Here is a 26,836-nt window from a genome sequence, read left to right on the forward strand (position 1 = left end):
TGAACTTTGGAATGAATTCTGTGAGGTGGAAACTTGTGAAGCGCTTTGGAAGGTATTGTCAAGCAAATGAAGTCCCCCAAGTACTTCAGATGAACAACTATGTGAATTTACTGTACTCTTGTCCTTCTTTGTGATACACTTAAAGATATTTGAAGAAGGCAGTTGCATGGTGTTATGAAAATAAATACAAGTTCATATGTGCATAAGGCTGAATTCCCAAACAGTTGGGAGAAAGGAGGTGTGGTAGTTTGAGCCTGGCTGGATGCCAGGTGCCCACCACACCGCTTTATCCCCCACCTCCTCAGCAAGCCAGGGAAGGGGAGAAAATAAGATGGGAGTCTCGTGGGTTGAGATAAAAGCAGTTTAATAAAGAAGCAGCAAAGCCGCGCGCGGGAAGCAAAGCAGAAGCAGATAAAGCTGTTCCTCTCCACTTCCCATCAGCAGCGATGTCCGGCCACCTCCCGAGAAGCAGGGCTGCGGTATGCGTAGCGGTTGCTTTGGGAAGGCCAGAAATGCATCTCGCCTCCCCTTCCTGCTCCTCTCCCCCAGTTTATAATACTGAGCTGACATCATATGGTATGGAATATCTCCTTGGTCAGCCTGGGTCAGCTGTCCTGGCCATAGTCCCTCCCAAGATCATGCCCACTCACAGCTATTGGTGAAGGTGGGGGAAGGAATGCTGGAGGGACAGCCCTGATGTTGTGCGAGCGGTAGTCATAATATTGATATCAACAGTAAGCACAGCACTGCAGGAGCTGCTGTGGAAAATCAGTACCGTCCCAGACCCACTACAGTCTCCACCCCTTATTCCATACCATTTATGTCATGCTCAGACAAACCATCTTAACAATCCATATACATTCTTATATACTCTCATTAACCAGTACCCCCACTCTTCAACAGACAAACATCATTCTTGTATTCCCTCTTGCATCTTGCATCCAACAAACAAACAACATTCTTATATCTTTCATCCTCTGTAGATGTTCACTGGAGCAGGCCATAACTTCTGTCTCATCCATCAAGATGGATATCCAAGCCAGGGGAAACAGTATGTTCAGTGTTGGGCACCAGCACCGGCTTGGTTTGTCCACTTGTCCGGTTTTTCTTGCAAAGTTCATCTACAACAGATAACTCACATAACAGGTTATTTTTCCCCCAAGGTTAAGTCTCCTTGAGGTACACATCGAGTTTCCCCATCCTTTCTCATCACCCACCAAGTACAGCCAGGCTCTTGAGCAAAGACAATCCCACAAATGGGTTTGCCTTTTCCCATGGGAGGTGCAACCCATACTGCCTTCCCCAGCCATTTCCCTGGGTGCACTACGGGGACCTTGTCTCCTCCCACAGTATGTAGTGGTTTTGTTTGGGCAGGACCAGGACAGTCAGTTGAACCTCTGCTATTGACCAGCCAAGTGGCTTCTGCTGAATTTTTATCCCACTGCTTCCATGCCCCATTGCCCAGTGCTCTCAACATGGTCTTAAGAGCTTCCATCTTTGTCAGCTTCACTGCTGGACACCACTGCTAGGGTCCGGTCCAGAGATGGCGGGTGTTCTTCACCGGCAGGGGACTGCTCTGCGATCGCACCCAAAACGTCTGAGACATCAGGGCTCTGCTCAGGAGGATCTTCTCCAGCCCCAGCGTGAGCAGCGGCCAGATCTCCGCGTCGGCGCAGAGCGGCCACCGGCGGCGCTGAGAGCCGAAACGACGATCTGACGGAGGCGCGACCGCGGCGGCCGCAGCGGTGTGTGTATCCGAGGGCAACGCTGAGGCGGTCGTCGGCTGAGGTTGCGGAGCGAGGTCGGCGTCGGAGCCGCAGCTGTCCAGTGGCAGCACTAGGAGTGTCATAAAGTGTGGTGGCTGCGGGCGAGCGGGCTGCGGGCGCCCGCGACGGGTTGCGCCGACATGCAGCAAGCCGCCCCTTCGGCGCCCCCGTGCCAGCCCGCCCGTCCGCCCGCTTCCTCCGGCACTGCCGGCTCCTCGTCTAGCAGCCGCTCCGAGGTGGTCGCCGCTGTTCCATCCCCGGCCGTGGCTTCCTCCTGCTTCGCGGAGTGGGTGGCCGCCGCCTTGACCCGCCGCGCCTCGGCGGGCGCCGTCGGGGTGTCTGCCGCGATCCGCATCAGGCGCACTATCAGCGGCTTCGGCGGGAGCTAGCTCCGGTACTGCTGGCCAGCCAGCAAGCCCTAGAGAAACCGGCCGGCCGACCAGCCAACTCGCTCGCCCTCCCTCCCGGCCCCGGCCTCCGCCCTACCCCGACAGAAGCCTCCAGTTGATGAATCAACTCACGGATGGGAGCCAGGGAATCTCGGATCGTGCGATATTGCCTCCGGTGCACTGTCCTGGTAGCAATTGGTACCTGTTGCTCTTGAACTTGCAGCAATCCCACAACAAAAGGGTCTTCTGAGAGGCCAGGTAAATTAGAGAGTTGTTTGATTTTCTCTGTATCTACAGTGGCTATACCAAAAGCCCATCGATACCCCTTGGGGTCTTCGAAGTACCCTCTCCTGAGGTAATCTATGCCAAGAATACAAGGGGCCTCTGGACCAGTCACAATGGGGTGTTTTTTCCATTTGTCCCCTGTTAAGCTCACTTCAGCCTCTAATACAGATAATTCTTCACATCCCCCTGTCACTCCAGAGATCCAGACAGAATCTGTGCCTCTAGACCTTGATGGCATCAATGTACACTGTGCCCCTGTGTCTACTAAGGCTTTATACCTTTGTGGGTTTGATGTGCCAGGCCATTGAACCCACACAGTCCAGTAGATTCGGTCATCCCTTTCCTCCTCCTGGCTGGAGGCAGGGACCCTCTGTTTCTGTTCTTCATCAGAGTATTCGCTATCTGATCCTTGCAATTGCAGACCTGAAGTCTCCTCATTGGCATCGAAGGAAGTAGTTGCAGTTCTTCTATGTCTGGGAGATTGTTGATGGTCCTCTTTTGTTTTGGCAGCCACTCTGCTGACAGCCCTCTTGGGAGGTCCTTTTCTAACAGCTGTCTTCCCCCTTAGTTCACGTACACGCGCTTCCAGCTTAAAAGTGGGTTCACCATCCCACTTCCTCATATCCTCTCCTTGGCCACGCAAAAAGAGCCAGAGTTCATTTCGCGGTGTACTCCTGCGTCTGGGACTTCCTTTTCCCCTGGTCGGGACAGTGGATGACTGAATTCTTGAGGCAGATCTGACAGTCAGGCCATCATCCCACACTGATGAGGAGGTGCAGAGGCTCTCTTCATAGTTCTGTAAATGTCCATGTTTTGAGGCTTTTGTTTAAGACTATCTGAGGTAGTGCACTGTGCTTATGGAGTGTGAAACTTCTTCAGTGGTACTTCAATGAGAAACTTCAACACTGACAAATCATCAAAAATCACATGTATAAGAAAATATTGATGTGAGATTTTGATTGTGATGGGTTTTAATTTTGCTTCTGGAAGCTGTCAGAAATTCACACCCTTTGTGAGAATTGTATATTGTGCATTGTAAGTTCAACAGGAGATTTACGATGTACCGATGTTCTTTGGCATATAACAATGCTTCGTGCTTCTTAAAAGAAGAAACACACAGTAAAGCATGTCTAGATTACATGAATTACCAGCCCTCTGGTTTGTATCCACCTTTAGGTTGTACAGCCTTGTATGGACAGTGAAAGAACCGCTGTGTTACTCAAAATACTGGCTTTTACCCACAGTAATCTTCAGAAGGTGCCGACATTCACTAATTCAGGAGATGAGGCAGAAATGGTTCATCGGGTGAGCATCATTTTACACAGGTAAGTGGGGGTTTTAATTATTAAGATATAACAAACTAAAATATCTTGACTTCTAAGGATAAAGGAGGTTTGTGAATTTGTAATTTAACTACTTCTGCTAAAAACAGCCCAAACCCTGCCCTTCTGCCAGCTAGAAGAAAGGCTGACAGGAATGTCTGACACAGAATGCATTCATGATGACATTTTGAACTATGTTCTGTCTCATTTTGATAAATCCCAATATGGTTCCTCCCCACAGTTACAGCTGTGGATATTGGGTCCCTCCTTCGGGACACGGCCTGCTCTGGCCATAGTGATAAAGAAGGAAATCACTGCCCCTGGCTCGGGGCCATTAATGAAGTGAATCGCTGCCCCTGGACTGGGGCCAGCTTTAGCAAAATGAGTCTCTACCGCTGCTGTAGGGTCTTTAAAGAAATGCAAACAAACCTCAGCTTCCCCAGTTCTCTCCATAGAATGCAGGGAGGTCTCTGTTCCAGCACACCTCCTCCTCTCTTTCATCGCTGACCTTGGAGTCTGCATGGTTGTTTCTCTCACTGTTCCTACTCCTTGCACCACCACCAGCCAGAAGAAGAAAGGGCAGAAGAAAGAAGAATGGAGGAAGAAACCTCCTCTTCAGGCTTCTCTTAAAAAGTGATGATGGAGGCTCATTGGCTCAGCCCCAGCAGTGGGTCTGGCTCAGAGCTGGGGAGAGCTGCGAGGAACTTCTTCCAGGAGCCATCTTTACAGCCCCTTCCCCCTCACCAGAAAAGGCTGTCATGGCAAACCATGACAAAGTGGTTGGGGAAGGACCTTTTTTCTTACTTCTTAAATCAGTGGATGGAGAGATGGAAACAGCCACTGTTAAAGTGATGTCACACTTCACATGCTTCAAGTAGTACCCTTACAAGTGTGTATAAACCGTGTGCTTAGCTTTAACAGATGAATGCATGCAGTCTTGGGAAGTTACAGATGCCACTTGTGTGACACATTTCAGTTTTCCTCTCCAAGAATCTTTGCTCATGGTGTACACAGCATGCCTGACAACTTCTGTAATGCGATAAAGGTTTGACAAACCGTTACCAGGTTAATAGTGCATTTGATCACAAAGTAGTGGATACACAGAAGCTGTTAAAAATACGTGTGTATTTGTTTTAGGATTCTTCTGTAGACCAAGAGAACACAAAGGCAAAGTCAGTCGTTCTGTTAACAGAAAACAACGAGTGTGATGCACTTGGGATCCTCCGCTATTTGCAGCAGGCAGAAGCTGAAGTTCCCCCAGAACTGCCTGGTTTGACTGCCAAGGTGCTAAAAGATGAAGAATACCAGAAATTGTCAAGGCCACTGTGTACCCATCTTAAAACATTTGGGACTTGCAGGTAAGGAATTGCCAAGCTTTCTTACCACCCATACTGGTGTAGGAAGGTGGTATATGCTTCAATCATGGCTGCTTCTGTTTTCTTGCCTAATTTTGCTGTTGGATACTTTCATGAAACCATTTTTTGCTCATGACTCTTTTTCTTGTGGTTACTTTTGCATCAGTTTCACTCTTCTTAGGTACTGCTACGAAAATCAAAATACCAACATTTTCTGGAGACCAGTCTCATGTAGCCTGACAGGATATCATAATTCATTGTCATTCCTGCCCAAGTGTTCTTGAGGGAACTTCAGGCTCTTTTTTGATTAGTACTCTAGCCCATAATTGCCCAAGGCTTATGCTTTGATCTCTCCTCTGTTGTCTTCTGTCCCTCCAGATTAGGTAAGTAGATGACTTCTCTGAGCTGTGTCTAACTGGATTCTAACAGGGCCTTAGATGAAGCCCTCAGATATTCCTTCTCGTGTGGATGACCCTTGTTGCAAGTAACACAAAATTCAGTGTTAGTATTTGTTTTATTCTGAAACTAGTTTCCTGGTGGATTTTGGTTTTATTGTATAAACTTTTACAACAAGAGCTTTTTGGCCACTTCTGTCTAATCTCCAGTCATTGGTGCTACTTGAAACAGAAATTGAATACTGAGGGCTGATGAAATGTTAGTGTTAAAAGATGTTGTAAGCCACATCAAAAATAGTTTACAACTAAAAGGGCTTTGTTCTAAAACCAGTTTTTAAATATGTAGAAACAGAACAGTGTGTCTGGATCGTCGTCAAGTTAATTTACAAATAGACGTGCCCCAGCATATCCCAGATGCAGTGACACAAACACCTGGATATCTGATGGTAAGTTACAGTTATTGCTTTTTCCCTTGGTTTGGTGTACCAAGAACACATCTTAAATACCTCCTTAGCATATTACCTTCATGTTAATGTAGTACATATCCCACATCTCTTGGGTATTTGGGAGATTTTTAGCTTTTTTAGTTTCTCTGTTGCTTAAGTGTGTGTCAGATTTTCCCTTAATCTTTAGCTTGACCTAAAATTGTTTTGTAGGTGGTTCAGAGTTTACCTTAGGTTTTCTCCTGCATTGGAGGCTCATGTTCTATGGGAAGAGGGCATTTGTTCTGTTTATTCCTTTCCTCTATCTATTTAGAACATAAACCAAAATAGGCAAAGATTAAAGGTCCTGTAAATGTCATTATTTCTGTAGTAGAGCAAACACAATCCTCTGGAGTGAAGAAACGTTGCAGTGGAAGATCATGCCTGTTTAACAAGAGTTGAAGGGAGGATTTTTCCTTCTCTGTCATGTTGATGCAGACTTCCTGAAAAATGAGTATATTCTGGCCTTGTCAATCGAACCAAATATTTTCTCTATTTGCACCGTCCATAGACATGGGATATAAATTCTCTCTTCTAGATGGAGCAGTTGCTTCCTACTAAGGTGTCATTGTGGTGTTGAAAACAGTTTTGATAGAATCCTGTTACATTCAGACTGCCATTTTTAGTAGTTAAATAGTCATGAAACCTTCCTGGTTACTGGTTTGACTTTGCTATAGTGGTTCTTCACATCTCAGTAACAATTTGTATGTCAAAACTCCCTTCACTTGGCTTTTCAGTCCCGACTTTACTAGATAGTCTTCCTGTACAGCAGTACTGTAGAGTCTGTCTCGTCTCCACCTTGGATAATGATTGCTGAGGACAGATGTGTAGACACTGGTGCTTCCTTTCAAGGTTAGTACTTGGATCTGAGAACTGCTGGGTGGTTTCCTTTTTGGATGAACTGCTTACACTTTCTTCCTGTCCTGTCTTTAGCTAGAATTCAGGTGCGCTCAAGTCATGCAATCAATGGGTGTTCCCCATTCCCAAAAATCATAGGTTGTGAGAATAGACAATAAAAACTGGGTGGATTCCTTGGTGTCACTCCATTTCTGCCTAATAAATAAGCTTTTGTTGGCAGCTGGTAGTTGAAACTCGTTGATAACCTATAGATACAGTTTGAGTGCTTGAAGCCTGGACAGATTTCATAATACTCCTGTTATAAACTTGTACTTCCCTTTTGTGCACTCAAGACAGCAGTTGTGGCCTCTTTCCTCATCTAGTTCTGCTTCTGCTGACTGCAGAGCCTGGATATATGTCTTACAAATCAGTTGTCAATTGGATAAGTCTTCACTGTCTCTTTTGTTTAGAACTCGGTATCATGTTGCTTTCCTTTAAGAATCTCTAGTTGCACTGTGAGAGTTTTAGGGTTTTAGTAAGTTGAAATTACCTTTCTGGTCTTCTTTTCTGTCTGGCCTCATACACTCAGCTGTATCTCAGTACTTGTGCCTAGCATGAGCCTTTGGATGAAATGCAGCCAGCATTTTGTGAATTGGTGTTCTTGATAGCTTATGTCAAGCATTTTCCGTGCAAAAAGAGGGAAGGCGTCACGCTTCCCCAGTCAGTTCTTGTAAATCTCATTGTAAGGTTGGAGAACACTTAAAATTAAGCTTGGATGATGTGAAATGCCTTAGTGGTTAGTAGCTTGACAGGTAATACTGTAGTTCACTAGTGTTCATTTAAGTGGAATACCACCAAGACCTAATAGATCTTGCTCTATAAACTTGTGTCCAGTCTGGACTGGGCTATGGACAGTTACCATTCATAAGGATTCATTCATTCAGGATTATTCCTAATCTTTGGAGTAATAAGAGGTCATCATCTTCTGAAATGCATGTGTACAGCAGTATTTGTCATCTCTTTAGGCTGGAAAGAGGTAGGTCACCTTCAACATGAAAACGTCTCATTAACTTAAGAAACCATCAGTTGTCTTTATAACGTATTTTATGCTTTCAGATTCTGCCTCTCCATGTTGTAAATGCAACAAACTACTTTGGTCAAATAGTAGATCAGCAGAAGAACCAATATACAATTCTTGCTGAAGGAATTAATGGGTATTTTAAGGAACCTGGTAATAAGATTGCTGTTAAAAATGTGGAGAAGCTGGCATTTCATGGTTTATGTCAGAAAACAGTTGTTCTCGGTAAAAATGTGGATTTTTTTTTGGTTTAAATTATTCATGTGCACTTTTTAATACAAAGTAGTTTAGAACTTTTACTGCTAAGTTAAAGTTAACCCACCATGAAAACTAGCAAAAAAATCTCTGCTGTACAAATTGTTCTTTTAAAAGCTCTCACATGCTGCCTGTACTGAAGGGAAGCCAGAATGGCTCCACATACACACCACTGAAGATTGTGCTGTGAAAGTTTAATCTTTTTTAGACACAAGGAAGTGAAGAAACTTTACAACTATAATAATTCTTTGATTCCTCTCCAACTCTGAAGGGCTCAGGTGCTAGATATTTCCCCAAAAGAGAAGGAAAATATGTTCTGTAGTGTCAAAATTAACTATATAGATGAAGGCAGAACTTGTCAAGTCCAAAGTTACCAGGTGCTTCACTCACCTGCCAAGTTTCAGTGTCTACCACCTCAGGCTGGGGAATTTGTAGAGTGACACCCATTGGTAATGAACTGGAGTGGAACCCAAAGGTAATATTTATCAGATTTTCAATGGTATGTTCTTTTATTTCTCTTTGTGTGTTATTTTCTGTAAGAAAGCAGTAATGAACTGCAAACTTAGTTTTCAAATTTAACTCCTCATTAGTATTGACAAGAAATATCTGCTATTGGCCAGATTCTGAGAAGTCAGCTTTCTTGGTTTGTTTTCCTGCAAAATCAAGTGAGATTTATGCGATTTTTTTTCTTCAATTCTTCTGAATTCAGTATCTTCTTCCAGAAAACGTTATTGCTGCTTTTGCATCTGTGGGGATTCAACGGGGGAAGGGTAGCCTCTGTAAATGAAACTGTGTTTGAGTACTGTCCCATTCAGGAAGCTCCTTCCTTAATGAGTAACAAAATCTGGTTTTATTTGTTTAATACTGGTGTCATGTTTAAGCTTGGAAGATTTGTTTCATTACAGTTATTGTAAAGTTAAGTTGGAATTCATCTCAAGTGCAGTGACTTTGTTTTTCCTTAGGTAACTAATTCTATTCATCAAACAGTTAAAGGAGAACTACACAAAGCGAAAGTAGTACTGACCTTGGGAAACACAACTGGGATTGACCCAATGGGAGGTATAGAATTTCAGCATTACAAAATATTTGTATCTAAACTCCTTTACCAAGAGCACCTGTTCTTTTCTTTGCTTCTGTGCGTTCCAAGTTCAATTTGATTCCACACGGTATTCAGGTAATACTGTTGGATAATTTACTGTGGTGGCGTCTGACCCCTGGAACAGGTTTCTCAGAGATAGTAGAGTCTCTGTCCTTGGAAATAAGCAGAAGCAACCAGCATGTGGTCCTGGGCACATGATTCTAGGTGTCCCTGCTTGAGCAGGGAGTTTGGATGAAATTATCTCCAGAGGGCCATTCCAGCCACAGCCATTCTGTGGTAAACTGAGATAACTTCTCATGGCAATAATCTCAGGCATGGCAATAATCTTATTAAAATTGTTTTAATTATTGGTTTTCTCAGAGTCAACTCTTCAGGTTTTCCTGAAAAGAAAATATTAGTCAGTGCCATGTTTGTATTGTTCTGTCAGTTCCCTGGCCTGTAATAAGGGCACTGGCAAATAGTCTTCTCAGTAAGACTGACTAGAAGGTAACAGCCCTCCGTGCAGTGAGTGTTTCCTCTCAGCATTCTCTTATTCTCCGAAAACCTTGTTGGTAGGAGATTGACTTAGAGATGAGTTTTGCTTAAAGAGTTGGTTATTTTTTAATTGTCTGAACAAGTTCATCAGAAAGGCCACCCCTCCATCTCAGGATCATGACGTGCCTCTTGTGGCTGCTTGGTCCTGTCCAAGAGTGCAGTTAGTTAGTGTTTTGGAATGTGTGATGCTGTTTTCCATCTGACCATTCAGTCAATTTCAGATGAAAAATAAAGTGGAAACGGGGAATTACTGGAAGTAATTCTCTTTAGCAGCTTCCTTTTCTATATGGCACATCTCAGCCTTTTTCTGATTGCCATGCTTTTGTTTAGAGTTTTTCTAACTGTGTCACCCCAGCAGTTTTCTTCTATGTTTTGGTCTAGGAAGTTATTCTGTGTGGTGTGTATTTCAGCTGTAACTTGTGTAATCAGGGCTCAGATTGTTTACTTGGTTGCTCTCTTGGTTGTGTTACATGGAGTTAACTACGAGTTCCTTACGACATTATTATGATGAAAAAGATGGCAATATCTGGAGAAGAATTAAACATGGGAACGTGCCTGTTGGGACACTGGGAGAAAACCAATTACTTACAGGTGTCAATAAATGGGTACATGTTTAAAGCTTCACTTAGAGTAGCTTAGAGTTAGAGAGAGACTACTGATGAGTTATGGTTTCAACTTGATGTGTTTTGTCATCCAAGGTCCAGGTTACCAGGCTTCCAGACTTGAAGATGTCAGTTAACAAATACGACATTCAATCTGAGGTTTTGCCTACAGGTCTGGGAACTGACAATGCAGAACATAGAACACAACTTCAGAAGCTGTGCAGCCACATGAACATATTGGACATGCAGAAAACTTGGAGCCCTTGTAAGAGTTTACAAGGTCTTTTGAGCATACACTTTATGAAAAAAGAAGGAGATGTTTTCATGATTGATATTACTGTGTGTTTCGTTTGAACACAGAAACAATAGTGTTTGTAATATGTCTGCATTCCTGTGACTGTCTGTAGTGGGTCTGGGACGGTAGTGACTTTCCACAGCAGCTCCTGCAGTGCTGTGCTTACTGTTGATATCAATATTATGACTACCGCTCGCACAGCATCAGGGCTGTCCCTCCAGCATTCCTTTCCCGACCTTCACCAATAACTGTGGGTGGGCATGATCTTGGCACGGGCCATGGCCAGGACAGCTGACCCAGGCTGACCAAGGAGATATTCCATACCCTAAGACATCAGCTCAGGAATATAAACTGGGGGAGAGGAGCAGGAAGGGGAGGCGAGATGCATTTCTGGCCTTCCCAAAGCAACCGCTACGCGTACCGCAGCCCTGCTTCTCGGGAGGTGGCCGGACATCGCTGCTGATGGGAAGTGGAGAGGAACAGCTTTATCTGCTTCTGCTTTGCTTCCCGCGCGCGGCTTTGCTGCTTCTTTATTAAACTGCTTTTATCTCAACCCACGAGACTCCCATCTTATTTTCTCTCCTTCCCTGGCTTGCTGAGGAGGTGGGGGACAGAGTGGTGTGGTGGGCACCTGGCATCCAGCCAGGCTCAAACTACCACACCTACTTACCACTGTAGTTGGGGTCTGTGTACCTGCTTTCTTGTAGTGTCCACACGCAGTGGCATAACTTCTACTGGCAGCCTGTATGTTTTCAATGGGAACTGAGCAGCCCAAGTGCATGGGATTGGAGATAAGTCCCACAGGAAAGCAGCTGCAAATGTGACACAGTGCAAGATGATAGACTACAATGGGACCTACTTACCACTATAGGTGGAGTCTGCCTTCCTGCTTTCTTGTAGCTCCCATACTCAGTGGTAGAGCTTAACCGATACCATGTATTTTTTCAATGGGAGCTGAGGAGTCCCAGTGAGTGGGAATGGAGATAGCTCCCTCAGGAAAGCAGCTGCAAATGTGACACAGTGCTGGCTGATACACTGCATGGGGATATCACAGCACACGTGGGCACTGCAATGGGGTTCAGTGACATTGCCGCACATGTGGCAATTGCAGAGAGACTCTGTGACATCACAGCAGACGTGGGCATGGCAAAAGTGCTCTATAACATCACATCACCTCTGGACACTCTGACAGTGCTCTGTGACATCACAGCACATGTGGGTACTGCATCCAGGCTGTGTGACATCATAGAATCGTAGAATGGTAGGGGTTGGAACGGACCATTAGATATCATCTAGACCAACCCTCTCCCCCACAATCAAGTTCACCTAGATCAGGTCGCACAGGAACGTGTCCAGGCTTATGCTGAAGTCCTCCAAGGAAGGAGACTCCACAAGCCCTGTGGGCAACCTGTTCCAGTGCTCCGTCTTCCTCTTCCGCGGACGTTTGACATCACAGCACAACTGAACACTGCAAGAGTGCTCTGTGACATCACAGCACAGGTGTGCACTGCAACAGGAGTGTGTAATACAACAGCCCATCTGGCCTTTGCAGCGGCGCTGTGTGACATGACAGCACTTGTGGGCACTGTAGCAGTGCTCTAAGACTTCACATCATATCTGGGCACTGAAACGGGTTTCTGTGGCATCACAGCAGACGTTGTCACTGCAACAGTGCTCTGTGACATCACAGCACAACTAGGTACTGCAACACGGCTGTGTGACATTGCAGGAGATGTGGGCATTGCAGATGTTGTGCTGTGTGTATTGCATCACAGCACATCTGGGCACCACTACACTGCTCTGTGACATCATTGCTTATCTAGGCACTGGAATGGGGCTCTGTGACATCACATCACATCCGGACACTGCGGCAGTATTCTGTGACGTCACATCACCTTTGGGCACAGCAACAGTGCTGTGTGACATCACAGGACGTCTGGGCACTGTAGCAGTGCTCTAAGGCTTCACATCATATCTGGGCACTGAAACGGGACTCTCTGACATCACAGCACATCTGGGCACTGCAACAGTGCTCTATAACATCTTACCTTAACTGCACACTGCTACAGTGCTCTGTGACATTACAAGACATCTGAGCACTCAATCACTGCTGTGATATATAACAGCATCACTAGGCCCTGGCACGGTGCTCTGTGACATCACAGCACATCTGGGAAAGGCAGCAGTGCTCTGTGACATCACAGAACATGTGCACAGTGCAACAGGACTGTGTAACACAACAGCACATCTGGGTTTTGCAGCAGGGCTGTGTGACCTTACAGCACATCTGGCCACTCCAATAGTGCTCTGTGACATCACAGGACGTCTGGGCACTGGACACACACTGCTCTGAGACTTCACATAGTATCTGGGCACTGAAACGAGACTCTGTCATCACAGCAGACGTGGGCACTGCAACAGTGCTCTGAAACATCCTATCACAAGAGGACATTGCTAGGGTGCCTGTGAGATCACAGCACAAGTGGGAACTGCAGTGGTACTCTGTGACATCACAGCACATCTGGGCAGTGCTACACTGCTCCGTGACATCATAGCACATCTGGGCCCTGCAACAGGGCCGTGTGACATCACAGCACATCTGGGCATGACAAGGGGGTGTGTGAAATCAGAGAACATCTAGGCACTACAACAGGACTGTGTGGCATAGCAGTACATGTGGGCATTGCAGAGGTTGTGCGGTGTGCGTCGCATCACAGCACATCTGGGCAGTGCTACACTGCTCCGTGACATCATAGCATATCTAGGCACTGGAACGGGGCTGTAGGACATCACAGAAAATCTGGGCACTGCAACAAGAGTGTTTGACATCACATCACATCCAGACACTGTCGTGGGGTTCTGCGACGTCCTAGTACTAGGCAGTGCAACAGTGCTCTGTGACATCACAGCACATCTGGGAAAGGCAACAGTACTCTGTGACATCATAAGACGTGTGCACTGCAATAGGACTATGTAACGCGACAGCACATCTGGGCTTTGCAGCAGGGCTGTGTGATATGACAGCACATCTGGGCACTGCAATAGTGCTCTGTGACATCACAGCACATCTGGACACTGGACACACAGTGCTCTGAGATTTCACACAATATCTGGGCACTGAAATGAGACTCTGTGACATCACAGCAGACGTGGGCATGGCAACAGTTCTCTATAACATCACATCACCTCTGGATGCCTCAACAGTGCTCTGTGACATCACAGCACATCTGGGTACTGCATCTAGACTGTGTGACATCATAGAATCCTAGAGTGGTAGGGGTTGGAAGGGACCATTAGAGATCATCTAGAGCAACCCCCTCCCCCAGAATTCAGTTCACCTAGATCAGGTCGCACAAGAACGTGTCCAGGCTTGTGCTGAAATCCTCCAAGGAAGGAGACTCCACAAGCCCTCTGGGCAGCCTGTTCTGCAGGGTTTCTTTTTCTTTGTGCAGGGGTTCTTCTTTGTTGCGCGAAACGGGAGTGACCAGACGCCAATCTGATGTGCATCAGCTCCAATTTATTGTCACATCATCATCACTTCTATACCTTTTCAAATGCTTTGTACGTGCCACAATTCATGGCAAATAGTTAATACTAAGCATCACGCACTATGCATAAGGCCTCAAAGTTTCATTTTGGTAACAACTTAAACACCAACCTCACTGTGTTTAAACACCATCCTTCTTGTGCTTAAAACATCAGCCTTATTGTGTCTAAAATATCACCCCATCTGTTCGGCCTTCAGTTAGTTTTCTCTCACACTATGGTTATGCTTACCTTATGTTTAGTTACCTTTATATTATTGTTAGTTACATATGTTACCATTTATTAGTCAAGTACAGTCAATCATACAATGCTAAATTGAATGCTATAGGTGTGGAAAGGCAAGCGGCATATGATTTATTTACTGCATTCTTGCAGAAGCGGCAGATAAAGGGTATAGATCTGCAAAAAGACCTACCAGAGTTGTTAGCTTATGGGTATGCTAAGGGAGTGTTTCAGAATCCACAGACAGTGCATGAATTGAGCGAATGGCGTAGATTTGGGCATTTGCTGTGGGAAGCTACCCTGGAGGACGATGAGATAGCTGAAAAGTTAGGGAAGTTTTGGAGCATAGTGCACAATGAGTTGTTGCAACATGAGGCAGAAAAGAAGGCTGCTGAGCACGCATCAGCAGCACAGAGTAAGAACAAAAACGATGAGCGTGACTGGTTCCAATCCACCTCGCTGGCTCCTATCGTCTCAAAAGCAATGCTCCCCCCCCCCCCCCCCGTGTAGAAAATGACCCTGGAGGCACGGACGGGGTACGAGAACCATATGAGCCATCAGCCCCTCCCGAGGAACAAGAGTGCCGGCCTAAAGAGCCCCCGCCTCCCCCCCCCCCCCCCCCCCCCACTTAGTGAGCCTGTCCCTGGGGCAGAGAGTGAACTGGCAGAGGCACCGACAGTAGTGCCGGGAGAGGTGCCGAGAGTAGCGCCGGGAGCAGCGCCGGGAGAGGTGCCGGGAGAGGTGCCGAGAGTAGCGCCGGGAGAGGTGCCGAGAGTAGCGCCGGGAGCAGCGCCGGGAGAGGTGCCGGGAGAGGTGCCGAGAGCAGCGCCTGGAGCAGCACCGAGAGCAGCGTCGGGAGCGGCGCTGAGGCGGATGATACCGAGAAAAAAGAAAAAGTTTCTTCTCTACACAAGAGTATTTACAAAGTCAGAGAGGCGAAGGGGCTTCGGAGCAGAGCCCCCGCGGGAGAGCTGCTTCCCATTCGAGCCCAACCCGCCGAGTTACCCCTGGGACGACTCGCAGGGGAATGCCGAGCGGGCAGAGTCGGGTCGGGGTGCAGCACAGGATGATCAGAGGAGAGTGGGGAGCGCGACCCCGTGTTAGACTGGGCACCATCGGGCATGTGAGGGGAGAAAAATAAAACACGGGAGAGAGTAACAGCGGCTGCGCCGCCGCCGCCGGGGACGGCACGGAGTGAGCCAGACCCCCCCCGCCCCTTCCATCCGCAGCCGCCGCCGCGCAGCCGCTTCCCGCGCCCGGTCGGTGTCTCCGGAGCCCCCCACACACACCGCGCCGACACCGCCGGCCCCGGCCCTCACGGACCGCTGGGCTCGTCCTTTCCATCCTCAGTCCCTTGCCTCAACGAGTGTAAACACTGGGGTTTTGTGGAAATTCTGAGGGATTTGGGTGGAATTTTATAGAGGAAAAGCGGTGTTTTTGAGCAATTCTGAGGGAAAAAGTAGAGTTTTTGTTTATTTGTGTTCTGGTTTAGCAAGGAGCAGCTTTTGGCTTAGTAAGAGGGGGAGGGGGTTGCAGTGAAGACCCGAGAAAGAGTTTGCGGACTCTCCCCCGGCTCCTGGGTTCACACCCACCTCCGCCCGGCTGGGCCAATCTGGCGCCTCTGCGATCATTATTTAGGGGACGGGAATGTGAAATGCGAGGCAGGAGGTGTAAGAGTGACACGAGATGGAGGCGACCACGCGGACCCTTCAGCCGGAGAAGGAGGAAGGAAGGAAGGAGAAGCAACAGACCGGAGACTCCTCTGCAAGCCGTGGCGAGAATGCAGCTGTGCCCCTGCAGCCTATGGAGATCCATGGCAGGAGCGAGAGTTCCCAGCAGCTCCGTGTGAGTGAGCCCGGACGGGAGAGGGACTGTGTGGGGAGGGGCCATGGCCCAGGCCGTGCTGGAGAGCCTGCACGCCGCAGAGCAGCCCCACACGAGAGGCAGAGACGAGCTGCAGCCTTTGGAGTCAGTGGGCATCGGAGCAGCCCGTGCGGGGCTGCCATGCGTGTGAGTTACCCCACGGACTCGCAGGGAGGACTGGTGTGGAGTTCACCGGTCCTGAGGAGGGACAAACGGCAGAAGCTATGGAGAGCAGACTAACTGAGATCTCCACTGCCTGCCCCCCCGAACCGTTCAGGGGGGGACAAGGTAAAAACCCCGGGATCAGGGCTCTGAGCCCGGGAAGAGGGGAGGGGTGGCAAGAAGGTGTTCTTCAAAAGGCTGGTTGGACTCTTCATTGATGTATTGCTCCGTGTTGTTTCATTTTGGTTATGTTTTGGGTTTTTGGGGGTATGTTTTAGTTGATGTTGCATTACACTGTTTCTCTGTTTTCTTCCCCAAACCGAGTGGCCTGGTCTGCTTTGTCCTGAACCTTAAGCGGCAATTAAGCTCTCCCTACCCTTGAGCAATTCTCAGCCACTTGGGTACTCGGGGCTAATCGTGGCCTTTGTTCCCTGATGGGCCTAAACCAGGACAATTTCTGAGAAGAAAAGTGAGGTTTTGTTGGAGTTTTAGGAGAAAAAGTGGGTTTTGGTGCAGTTTTGCAGGGAAAAGTGTAGTTTGGAAGAGTTTTGAGAGGAAAAGTGGGGATGGAGTACATTTCTGAGGGCTAAAAGCAGTGGAGTTCTGGGATCAAATGAGGTTTTGGTGCAATTCTGAGGAGAAAAGGTGGGATTTGGGTGGAGTTTTGAGGGAAAAAGTGGGGCTTTGGTAAATTTTTAAAGGGAAAAAGTGGGATTTGTGTGGATTTTTGAAAAAACAAGTGTATTGATGGGGTTTTGAGGGGAAAAGTGGGGTTTTGGTGGAGTTTTGAGGGGGGAAAAAGTGGGGTTTGGTAGAGTCTTGAGGGGAAAGGTGCAGTTTTGGGGAACTTCTGGGGGAAGAAGCGGGGTTTTGGTGCAGTTTTGAGGGAAACAGTGGTGTTTTGGTGGAGTTCTGAGTGAAGAAGTGAGGTTTTGGAGGTGTTTTCCGAGGAAAAGTTGGTTTTGAGTGCTATTCTGAGGGAAAAAGTGTGATTTTTGGGAACTGCTGGGTAAAAAAGTGCCATCTTGAGGGGAAAAAGTGGAGTTTTGGAAGCGTTTTGAGGGGAAAAAGTAGGGTTTGGGGGAGTTCTGAGGGATAAAATGAGGTTTTGGTGCAATTCTGAGAGAAAAACAAGGATTTTGGAGGAGTTTTAATGCAAATTGCCTTTGCATCAGGCCAGTGCAGAGAGCCTCAGGTTCCATCAGAAATCATCTGCTGGTTGTTTCAAGTGCAGAGCACAGAGTCTGGATAAATGTCCAGCAAGAACTGTAAAGGGAGAATCCCAGGCAACAAATGTGAAAAGGGGGGTGGAAAAGGGAGGGAGAATTCTCCAGTCCAGGTGGCCAAAATGTCAAACCAAAGCCAAAGTCCCCAGGAGATCAACAGAAACTTGTCACCACTGCAATGAGAGGGAGACTTTTAAAACACCCATTGTTTGCTCTTCCAGATGCTGGGTTAGTGAGGAAACACTGGGCTGGAGAAGAGCAGGAAAGAACAGGCAGCTGTGTCATTGAAACACCATCACTCAGTTGCTACTACCCAGACGACAGCCAAAGTATGTGCTGTAGAAGATACCACATCTGATGTTTTCCTTTATGTGACAATAAAAGGTGAAAAGGTAAGATATTTTTATCTCTACAAAGCTCTTTGTGCACTGTGCTGTAGAAGTTATAACTTTGTGACAAATTTAAGACCGAAAAGTGTTATTTGCAAGTGAATTTTGTAATTTGCCATATACAGTAGAAGTGCAATCATTAACTTATTAGAAGATTTATTTTCTAAATCTGTTGTTTGTGAACTTTGGAATGAATTCTGTGAGGTGGAAACTTGTGAAGCGCTTTGGAAGGTATTGACAAGCAAATGAAGTCCCCCAAGTACTTCAGATGAACAACTATGTGAATTTACTGTACTCTTGTCCTTCTTTGTGATACACTTAAAGATATTTGAAGAAGGCAGTTGCATGGTGTTATGAAAATAAATACAAGTTCATATGTGCATAAGGCTGAATTCCCAAACAGTTGGGAGAAAGGAGGTGTGGTAGTTTGAGCCTGGCTGGATGCCAGGTGCCCACCACACCGCTTTATCCCCCACCTCCTCAGCAAGCCAGGGAAGGGGAGAAAATAAGATGGGAGTCTCGTGGGTTGAGATAAAAGCAGTTTAATAAAGAAGCAGCAAAGCCACGTGCGGGAAGCAAAGCAGAAGCAGATAAAGCTGTTCCTCTCCACTTCCCATCAGCAGCGATGTCCGGCCACCTCCCAAGAAGCAGGGCTGCGGTATGCGTAGCGGTTGCTTTGGGAAGGCCAGAAATGCATCTCGCCTCCCCTTCCTGCTCCTCTCCCCCAGTTTATAATACTGAGCTGACATCATATGGTATGGAATATCTCCTTGGTCAGCCTGGGTCAGCTGTCCTGGCCATAGTCCCTCCCAAGATCATGCCCACTCACAGCTATTGGTGAAGGTGGGGGAAGGAATGCTGGAGGGACAGCCCCGATGTTGTGCAAGCGGTAGTCATAATATTGATATCAACAGTAAGCACAGCACTGCAGGAGCTGCTGTGGAAAATCAGTACCGTCCCAGACCCACTACAGTCTCCACCCCTTATTCCATACCATTTATGTCATGCTCAGACAAACCATCTTAACAATCCATATACATTCTTATATACTCTCATTAACCAGTACCCCCACTCTTCAACAGACAAACATCATTCTTGTATTCCCTCTTGCATCTTGCATCCAACAAACAAACAACATTCTTATATCTTTCATCCTCTGTAGATGTTCACTGGAGCAAGCCATAACTTCTGTCTCATCCATCAAGATGGATATCCAAGCCAGGGGAAACAGTATGTTCAGTGTTGGGCACCAGCACCGGCTTGGTTTGTCCACTTGTCCGGTTTTTCTTGCAAAGTTCATCTACAACAGATAACTCACATAACAGGTTATTTTTCCCCCAAGGTTAAGTCTCCTTGAGGTACACATCGAGTTTCCCCATCCTTTCTCATCACCCACCAAGTACAGCCAGGCCCTTGAGCAAAGACAATCCCACGAAAGGGTTTGCCTTTTCCCATGGGAGGTGCAACCCATACTGCCTTCCCCAGCCATTTCCCTGGGTGCACTACGGGGACCTTGTCTCCTCCCACAGTATGTAGTGGTTTTGTTTGGGCAGGACCAGGACGGTGAGTTGAACCTCTGCTATTGACCAGCCAAGTGGCTTCTGCTGAATTTTTATCCCACTGCTTCCATGCCGCATTGCCCAGTGCTCTCAACATGGTCTTAAGAGCTTCCATCTTTGTCAGCTTCACTGCTGGACACCACTGCTAGGGTCCGGTCCAGAGATGGCGGGCGTTCTTCACCGGCAGGGGACTGCTCTGCGATCGCGCCCAAAACGTCTGAGACATCAGGGCTCTGCTCAGGAGGATCTTCTCCAGCCCCAGCGTGAGCAGCGGCCAGATCTCCGCGTTGGCGCAGAGCGGCCACCCGCGGCGCTGAGAGCCGAAACGACGATCTGACGGAGGCGCGACCGCGGCGGCCGCAGCGGTGTGTGTATCCGAGGGCAACGCTGAGGCGGTCGTCGGCTGAGGTTGCGGAGCGAGGTCGGCGTCGGAGCCGCAGCTGTCCAGTGGCAGCACTAGGAGTGTCATAAAGTGTGGTGGCTGCGGGCGAGCGGGCTGCGGCTGCGGGCGCCCGCGACGGGTTGCGCCGACATGCAGCAAGCCGCCCCTTCGGCGCCCCCGTGCCAGCCCGCCCGTCCGCCCGCTTCCTCCGGCACTGCCGGCTCCTCGTCTGGCAGCCGCTCCGAGGTGGTCGCCGCTGTTCCATCCCCGGCCGTGGCTTCCTCCTGCTTCGCGGAGTGGGTGGCCGCCGCCTTGACCCGCCGCGCCTCGGCGGGTGCCGTCGGGGTGTCTGCCGCGATCCGCATCAGGCGCACTATCAGCGGCTTCGGCGGGAGCTAGCTCCGGTACTGCTGGCCAGCCAGCAAGCCCTAGAGAAACCGGCCGGCCGACCAGCCAACTCGCTCGCCCTCCCTCCCGGCCCCGGCCTCCGCCCTACCCCGACAGAAGCCTCCAGTTGATGAATCAACTCACGGATGGGAGCCAGGGAATCTCGGATCGTGCGATATTGCCTCCGGTGCACTGTCCTGGTAGCAATTGGTACCTGTTGCTCTTGAACTTGCAGCAATCCCACAACAAAAGGGTCTTCTGAGAGGCCAGGTAAATTAGAGAGTTGTTTGATTTTCTCTGTATCTACAGTGGCTATACCAAAAGCCCATCGATACCCCTTGGGGTCTTTGAAGTACCCTCTCCTGAGGTAATCTATGCCAAGAATACAAGGGGCCTCTGGACCAGTCACAATGGGGTGTTTTTTCCATTTGTCCCCTGTTAAGCTCACTTCAGCCTCTAATACAGATAATTCTTCACATCCCCCTGTCACTCCAGAGATCCAGACAGAATCTGTGCCTCTATACCTTGATGGCATCAATGTACACTGTGCCCCTGTGTCTACTAAGGCTTTATACCTTTGTGGGTTTGATGTGCCAGGCCATTGAACCCACACAGTCCAGTAGATTCGGTCATCCCTTTCCTCCTCCTGGCTGGAGGCAGGGACCCTCTGTTTCTGTTCTTCATCAGAGTATTCGCTATCTGATCCTTGCAATTGCAGACCTGAAGTCTCCTCATTGGCATCGAAGGAAGTAGTTGCAGTTCTTCTATGTCTGGGAGATTGTTGATGGTCCTCTTTTGTTTTGGCAGCCACTCTGCTGACAGCCCTCTTGGGAGGTCCTTTTCTAACAGCTGTCTTCCCCCTTAGTTCACGTACACGCGCTTCCAGCTTAAAAGTGGGTTCACCATCCCACTTCCTCATATCCTCTCCTTGGCCACGCAAAAAGAGCCAGAGTTCATTTCGCGGTGTACTCCTGCGTCTGGGACTTCCCTTTCCCCTGGTTGGGACAGTGGATGACTGAATTCTTGAGGCAGATCTGACAGTCAGGCCATCATCCCACACTGATGAGGAGGTGCAGAGGCTCTCTTCATAGTTCTGTAAATGTCCATGTTTTGGGGCTTTTGTTTAAGACTATCTGAGGTAGTGCACTGTGCTTATGGAGTGTGAAACTTCTTCAGTGGTACTTCAATGAGAAACTTCAACACTGACAAATCATCAAAAATCACATGTATAAGAAAATATTGATGTGAGATTTTGATTGTGATGGGTTTTAATTTTGCTTCTGGAAGCTGTCAGAAATTCACACCCTTTGTGAGAATTGTATATTGTGCATTGTAAGTTCAACAGGAGATTTACGATGTACCGATGTTCTTTGGCATATAACAATGCTTCGTGCTTCTTAAAAGAAGAAACACACAGTAAAGCATGTCTAGATTACATGAATTACCAGCCCTCTGGTTTGTATCCACCTTTAGGTTGTACAGCCTTGTATGGACAGTGAAAGAACCGCTGTGTTACTCAAAATACTGGCTTTTACCCACAGTAATCTTCAGAAGGTGCCGACATTCACTAATTCAGGAGATGAGGCAGAAATGGTTCATCGGGTGAGCATCATTTTACACAGGTAAGTGGGGTTTTTAATTATTAAGATATAACAAACTAAAACATCTTGACTTCTAAGGATAAAGGAGGTTTGTGAATTTGTAATTTAACTACTTCTGCTAAAAATAGCCCAAACCCTGCCCTTCTGCCAGCTAGAAGAAAGGCTGACAGGAATGTCTGACACAGAATGCATTCATGATGACATTTTGAACTATGTTCTGTCTCATTTTGATAAATCCCAATATGGTTCCTCCCCACAGTTACAGCTGTGGATATTGGGTCCCTCCTTCGGGACACAGCCTGCTCCGGCCATAGTGATAAAGAAGGAAATCACTGCCCCTGGCTCGGGGCCATTAATGAAGTGAATCGCTGCCCCTGGTCCAGGGTCAGCTTTAGCAAAATGAGTCTCTACCGCTGCTGTAGGGTCTTTAAAGAAATGAAAATAAACCTCAGCGTCACCAGGTCTCTCCATAGAATGCAGGGGAGTCTCTGCTCCAGCACACCTCCTCCTCTCTTTCCTCACTGACCTTGGAGCCCACATGGTTGTTTCTCTCACTGTTCCTACTCCTTGCACCACCAGCAGCCAGAAGAAGAAAGGGCAGAAGAAAGAAGAATGGAGGAAGAAACCTCCTCTTCAGGCTTCTCTTAAAAAGTGATGATGGAGGCTCATTGGCTCAGCCCCAGCAGTGGGTCTGGCTCAGAGCTGGGGAGAGCTGTGAGCAACTTCTTCCAGGAGCCATCTTTACAGCCCCTTCCCCCTCACCAGAAAAGGCTGTCATGGCAAACCATGACAAAGTGGTTTGGGAAGGACCTTTTTTCTTAATTCTTAAATCAGTGGATGGAGAGATGGAAACAGCCACTGTTAAAGTGATGTCACACTTCACATGCTTCGAGTAGTACCCTTACAAGTGTGTATAAACCGTGTGCTTAGCTTTAACAGATGAATGCATGCAGTCTTTGGAAGTTACAGATGCCACTTGTGTGACACATTTCAGTTTTCCTCTCCAAGAATCTTTGCTCATGGTGTACACAGCATGCCTGACAACTTCTGTAATGCGATAAGGGTTTGACAAACCGTTGCCAGGTTAATACTGCATTTGATCACAAAGTAGTGGATACACAGAAGCTGTTAAAAATACGTGTATGTTTTGTTTTAGGATTCTTCTGTAGATCAAGAGAACACAAAGGCACAGTCAGTCATTCTGTTAATGTTAGCATTATAAGTTGTAGTTAGAAGTAGTCAGGCTAAGGCCTGGATAAAGGCCTAGTTGGAAATATTAAAGTGAATAATCTTAGTAGGACATGCTGACCATGTACATTCTTGCTTAGAGAATCAAAGGAATTAGTGGGGCATGTTGAACATTCTGTGTAATCAAGCAAAGAATGTCTTAGGAAATTGTTACTGATTATCAATTGTTATCTGAAAAATTTATGACTGTATAGTAGATAAATGGAAAATTGTTCTGAAGATTGTATGTGGAAACACAATGTAATTATAAATCTTTGAGAAAGCTGGCAAGCAGTATGTAGGCCTAGTGAAGCAAGACTTTGTGATGAGGTAATCATAAAAAGAAAGTATATAAGCTCTGTGAAATTTCTTTAAGATGGGGGCTCTGACTTTGGACACTAGTCCTCAGGTCCCTAGGGCCCTCAATAAAGCACCGCATAAAACGACCTCGGTTGTTTTGTGTTTTCCTCTGGGAACGGGCAACATTAACAGAAAACAATAAGTGTTATCACATCTGGAAACTGCAGCATGGCTATGTGACATTAAATCACATTTGAGAATTGCAGAGAGGCTCTGTGATATCAGAGCTCATCTGGGCACTGCTACAGTGCTCTGTGACCTTACAGCACATCTGGGCACTGCCATAGTGCTCTGTGACATCACAGGATGTCTGTGCGCTGCAACAGGAGTGTGTCATACAACAGCCCATCTGGGCTTTGCAGCGGCACTGTGTGACATGACAGCACTTTTGGGCTCTGTAGCAGTGCTCTAAGACTTAACATCATATCTGGGCACTGAAACTGTTTCAGTGCCCAGATATGATGTGAAGCCTTAGAGCAGTGCTACAGTGCCCAGACGTCCTGTGATGTCACACAGCACTGTTGCAGTGCCCAAAAGTGATGTGACGTCACAGAATACTGCCGCAGTGTCCGGATGTGATGTGATGTCACAGAGCCCCATTCCAGTGCCTAGATAAGCAATGATGTCACAGAGCAGTGTAGTGGTGCCCAGATGTGCTGTGATGCAATACACACAGCACAACATCTGCAATGCCCACATCTCCTGCAATGTCACACAGCCGTGTTGCAGTACCTAGTTGTGCTGTGATGTCACAGAGCACTGTTGCAGTGACAACGTCTGCTGTGATGCCACAGAAACCCGTTTCAGTGCCCAGATATGATGTGAAGTCTTAGAGCACTGCTACAGTGCCCAAAAGTGCTGTCATGTCACACAGCCCCGCTGCAAAGCCCAGATGGGCTGTTGTATTACACACTCCTGTTGCAGTGCGCACCTGTGCTGTGATGTCACAGAGCCACGTTGCAGTATTCAGATGTGCTGTGATGTCACAGGGCACTGTTGCAGTGTTCAGATGTGCTGTGATGTCAAACGTCCGCAGAAGAGGAAGACGGAGCACTGGAACAGGCTGCCCACAGGGCTTTTGGAGTCTCCTTCCTTGGAGGACTTCAGCATAAGCCTGGACACGTTCCTGTGTGACCTGACCTAGGTGAACTTGATTCTGGAGGAGGGGGTTGGTCTAGATGATATCTAATGGTCCCTTCCACCCCCTACCATTCTAGGATTCTATGTTGTCACACAGCCTGGATGCAGTACCCACATGTGCTGTGATGTCATGGATCACTGTTGCAGCATCCAGAGGTGATGTGATGTTATAGAGCACTGTAGCAGTGCCCAGATGAGCTGTGATGTCACACAGTCTCTCTGCAATTCCCACATGTGCTGCAATGACAGAGCCCCGTTGCAGTACCAACATGTGCTGCAATATCACACAGCCATGTTGCAGTTCCCAGATGTGATGTCGCAGAGAACTCTTGCAGTGCCCAGATGTGCTGGATGTAACAGACTCCCACTGCAGTTCCCAGATGTGCTGTGATGTCACAGAGCACAATGGCAGTGCTCATTTGGAGGGAGTTGGGGTCATTTGGGGAGGTTTTGGGCTCATGTGGGGGACTTTTGGGACCATTTTGGGGGGGGATGGGTCATTTGAGGAGGTTTCCGGTTCATTTAGGGGGCTTTGGGCCTCATTTGGGGGGATTTGGGGGGTCTTGGGCTCATTGGGGGGAGTTTTGGGTCTTTTGGAGGGACTTGGGGCCATTTTGAGGGGTTTTGGGATCATTTGGGGAGTTTTGTGACTCATTTGGAGGGAGTTGGGGTCATTTAGGGAGGTTTTGGGCTCGTGGGGGGGCTTTTGGGACCATTTTGGGGGGTTTTGGTCATTTGAGGAGGTTTTAGGTTCATTTGGGGGGTTGGGGGCTCATTTGGGGGGTCTTTTGGGCTCATTTGGGGGAGTTTTGAGTCATTTGAAGGGAGTTGGGGCCATTTTGAGGGGTTTTGGGATCATTTGGGGTGTTTTGGGGCTCATTTTGAGGGAGTTGGGGTCATTTGGGGAGGTTTTGGGTTCATGTGGGGGGCTTTTGGGGCAATTTTCGGGTAGTTTTGGGTCATTTGGGGTTTTTTGGGTCATTTGGGGAGGTTTTGGGCTCATGTGGGGGGCTTTTGGGACCATTTTGGGGGGTTTTGGTTCCTTTGAGGAGGTTTCAGGTTCATTTAGGGGCGGTTTGGGATCATTTGGGGGGATTTTAGGCTCATTTGGAGGGGTTGGGGTTCATTTGGAGGCATCTTGGGTCGTTTGGGGGGGTTTGTGCCCTTTGCCTCGTGGCTTGGGGGGGGGTTGTTTTTTTGGGGGGGAGGGGACATCCCCTTCCCATGGTGCCCCGGGTGTAAGAAATATTGATGTTACATTTGCAGAATTAGAACTTGAGACAAGGAGTTTCGACTGCTGTCTGTGCGTGTGTGGTGTAAATCAGTGCACTGACAGTTGCAGGGTCATTTGTTGATATGCTGAAAAGCATTAGATACTGTTGAAATAACTTGTAGCATTGATCAGTGATACCTTACTGTTTGATTTGAGTTTAGAGGGATTTCTCTACACAGAGGTAACTTGAATGTTTTCTGTGAGTTGTCTTGTTTAAAACAGACTTGAATCACTATAAATATCCTCTGTCCTTGTTCCCTCGGTTCATTTGCATGTCTTTATGTAAATACAACTATCTTTTGGTTGTTCTTTTTGCCATTAGAAAATGAGACAAGCAGAGAAAGAAGTCAGTTGCAACCAACTGTAAAAACACTGGCCTTTCATAGATTCAGATAATCACAAACGTGTTTCTGCATCTTTTAAAATTGTCTTTCTAGATCTTGCTGTATCTGGTTCTGTTCTTGAAAAGACATGACAAAGCTCCAACACAGATGACAGTGAAACTACCACATCTGTAAGTGTTAGATTTTCTATTCAAATGTCAGAATGAATTAAGTGAAGCATCTGTAAGGCAGATTAGGAATACTGTAGCCAGCTATCACGTCCTTTTCTGTAACAAATCTGGGACTAACTCTTGATCTAGTTAAAAGAGAGCGTTGTCCTTCAAGTTTGTGGTTCTGGTGGTTTTGGTTTTTTAGATTGCAACGATGGACTTTGAACAGGTTGTGTCTCCTTTTGTGCTCACTTGCTCTAGTGCTGTGAAGATGTGTAGTGGTTTTGTGTGGCCAGCTTTTGGTAGTTGTTG

Source organism: Colius striatus, unplaced genomic scaffold (genome assembly GCF_028858725.1).
Source record: "Colius striatus isolate bColStr4 unplaced genomic scaffold, bColStr4.1.hap1 scaffold_37, whole genome shotgun sequence".
NCBI lineage: Eukaryota > Metazoa > Chordata > Aves > Coliiformes > Coliidae > Colius > Colius striatus.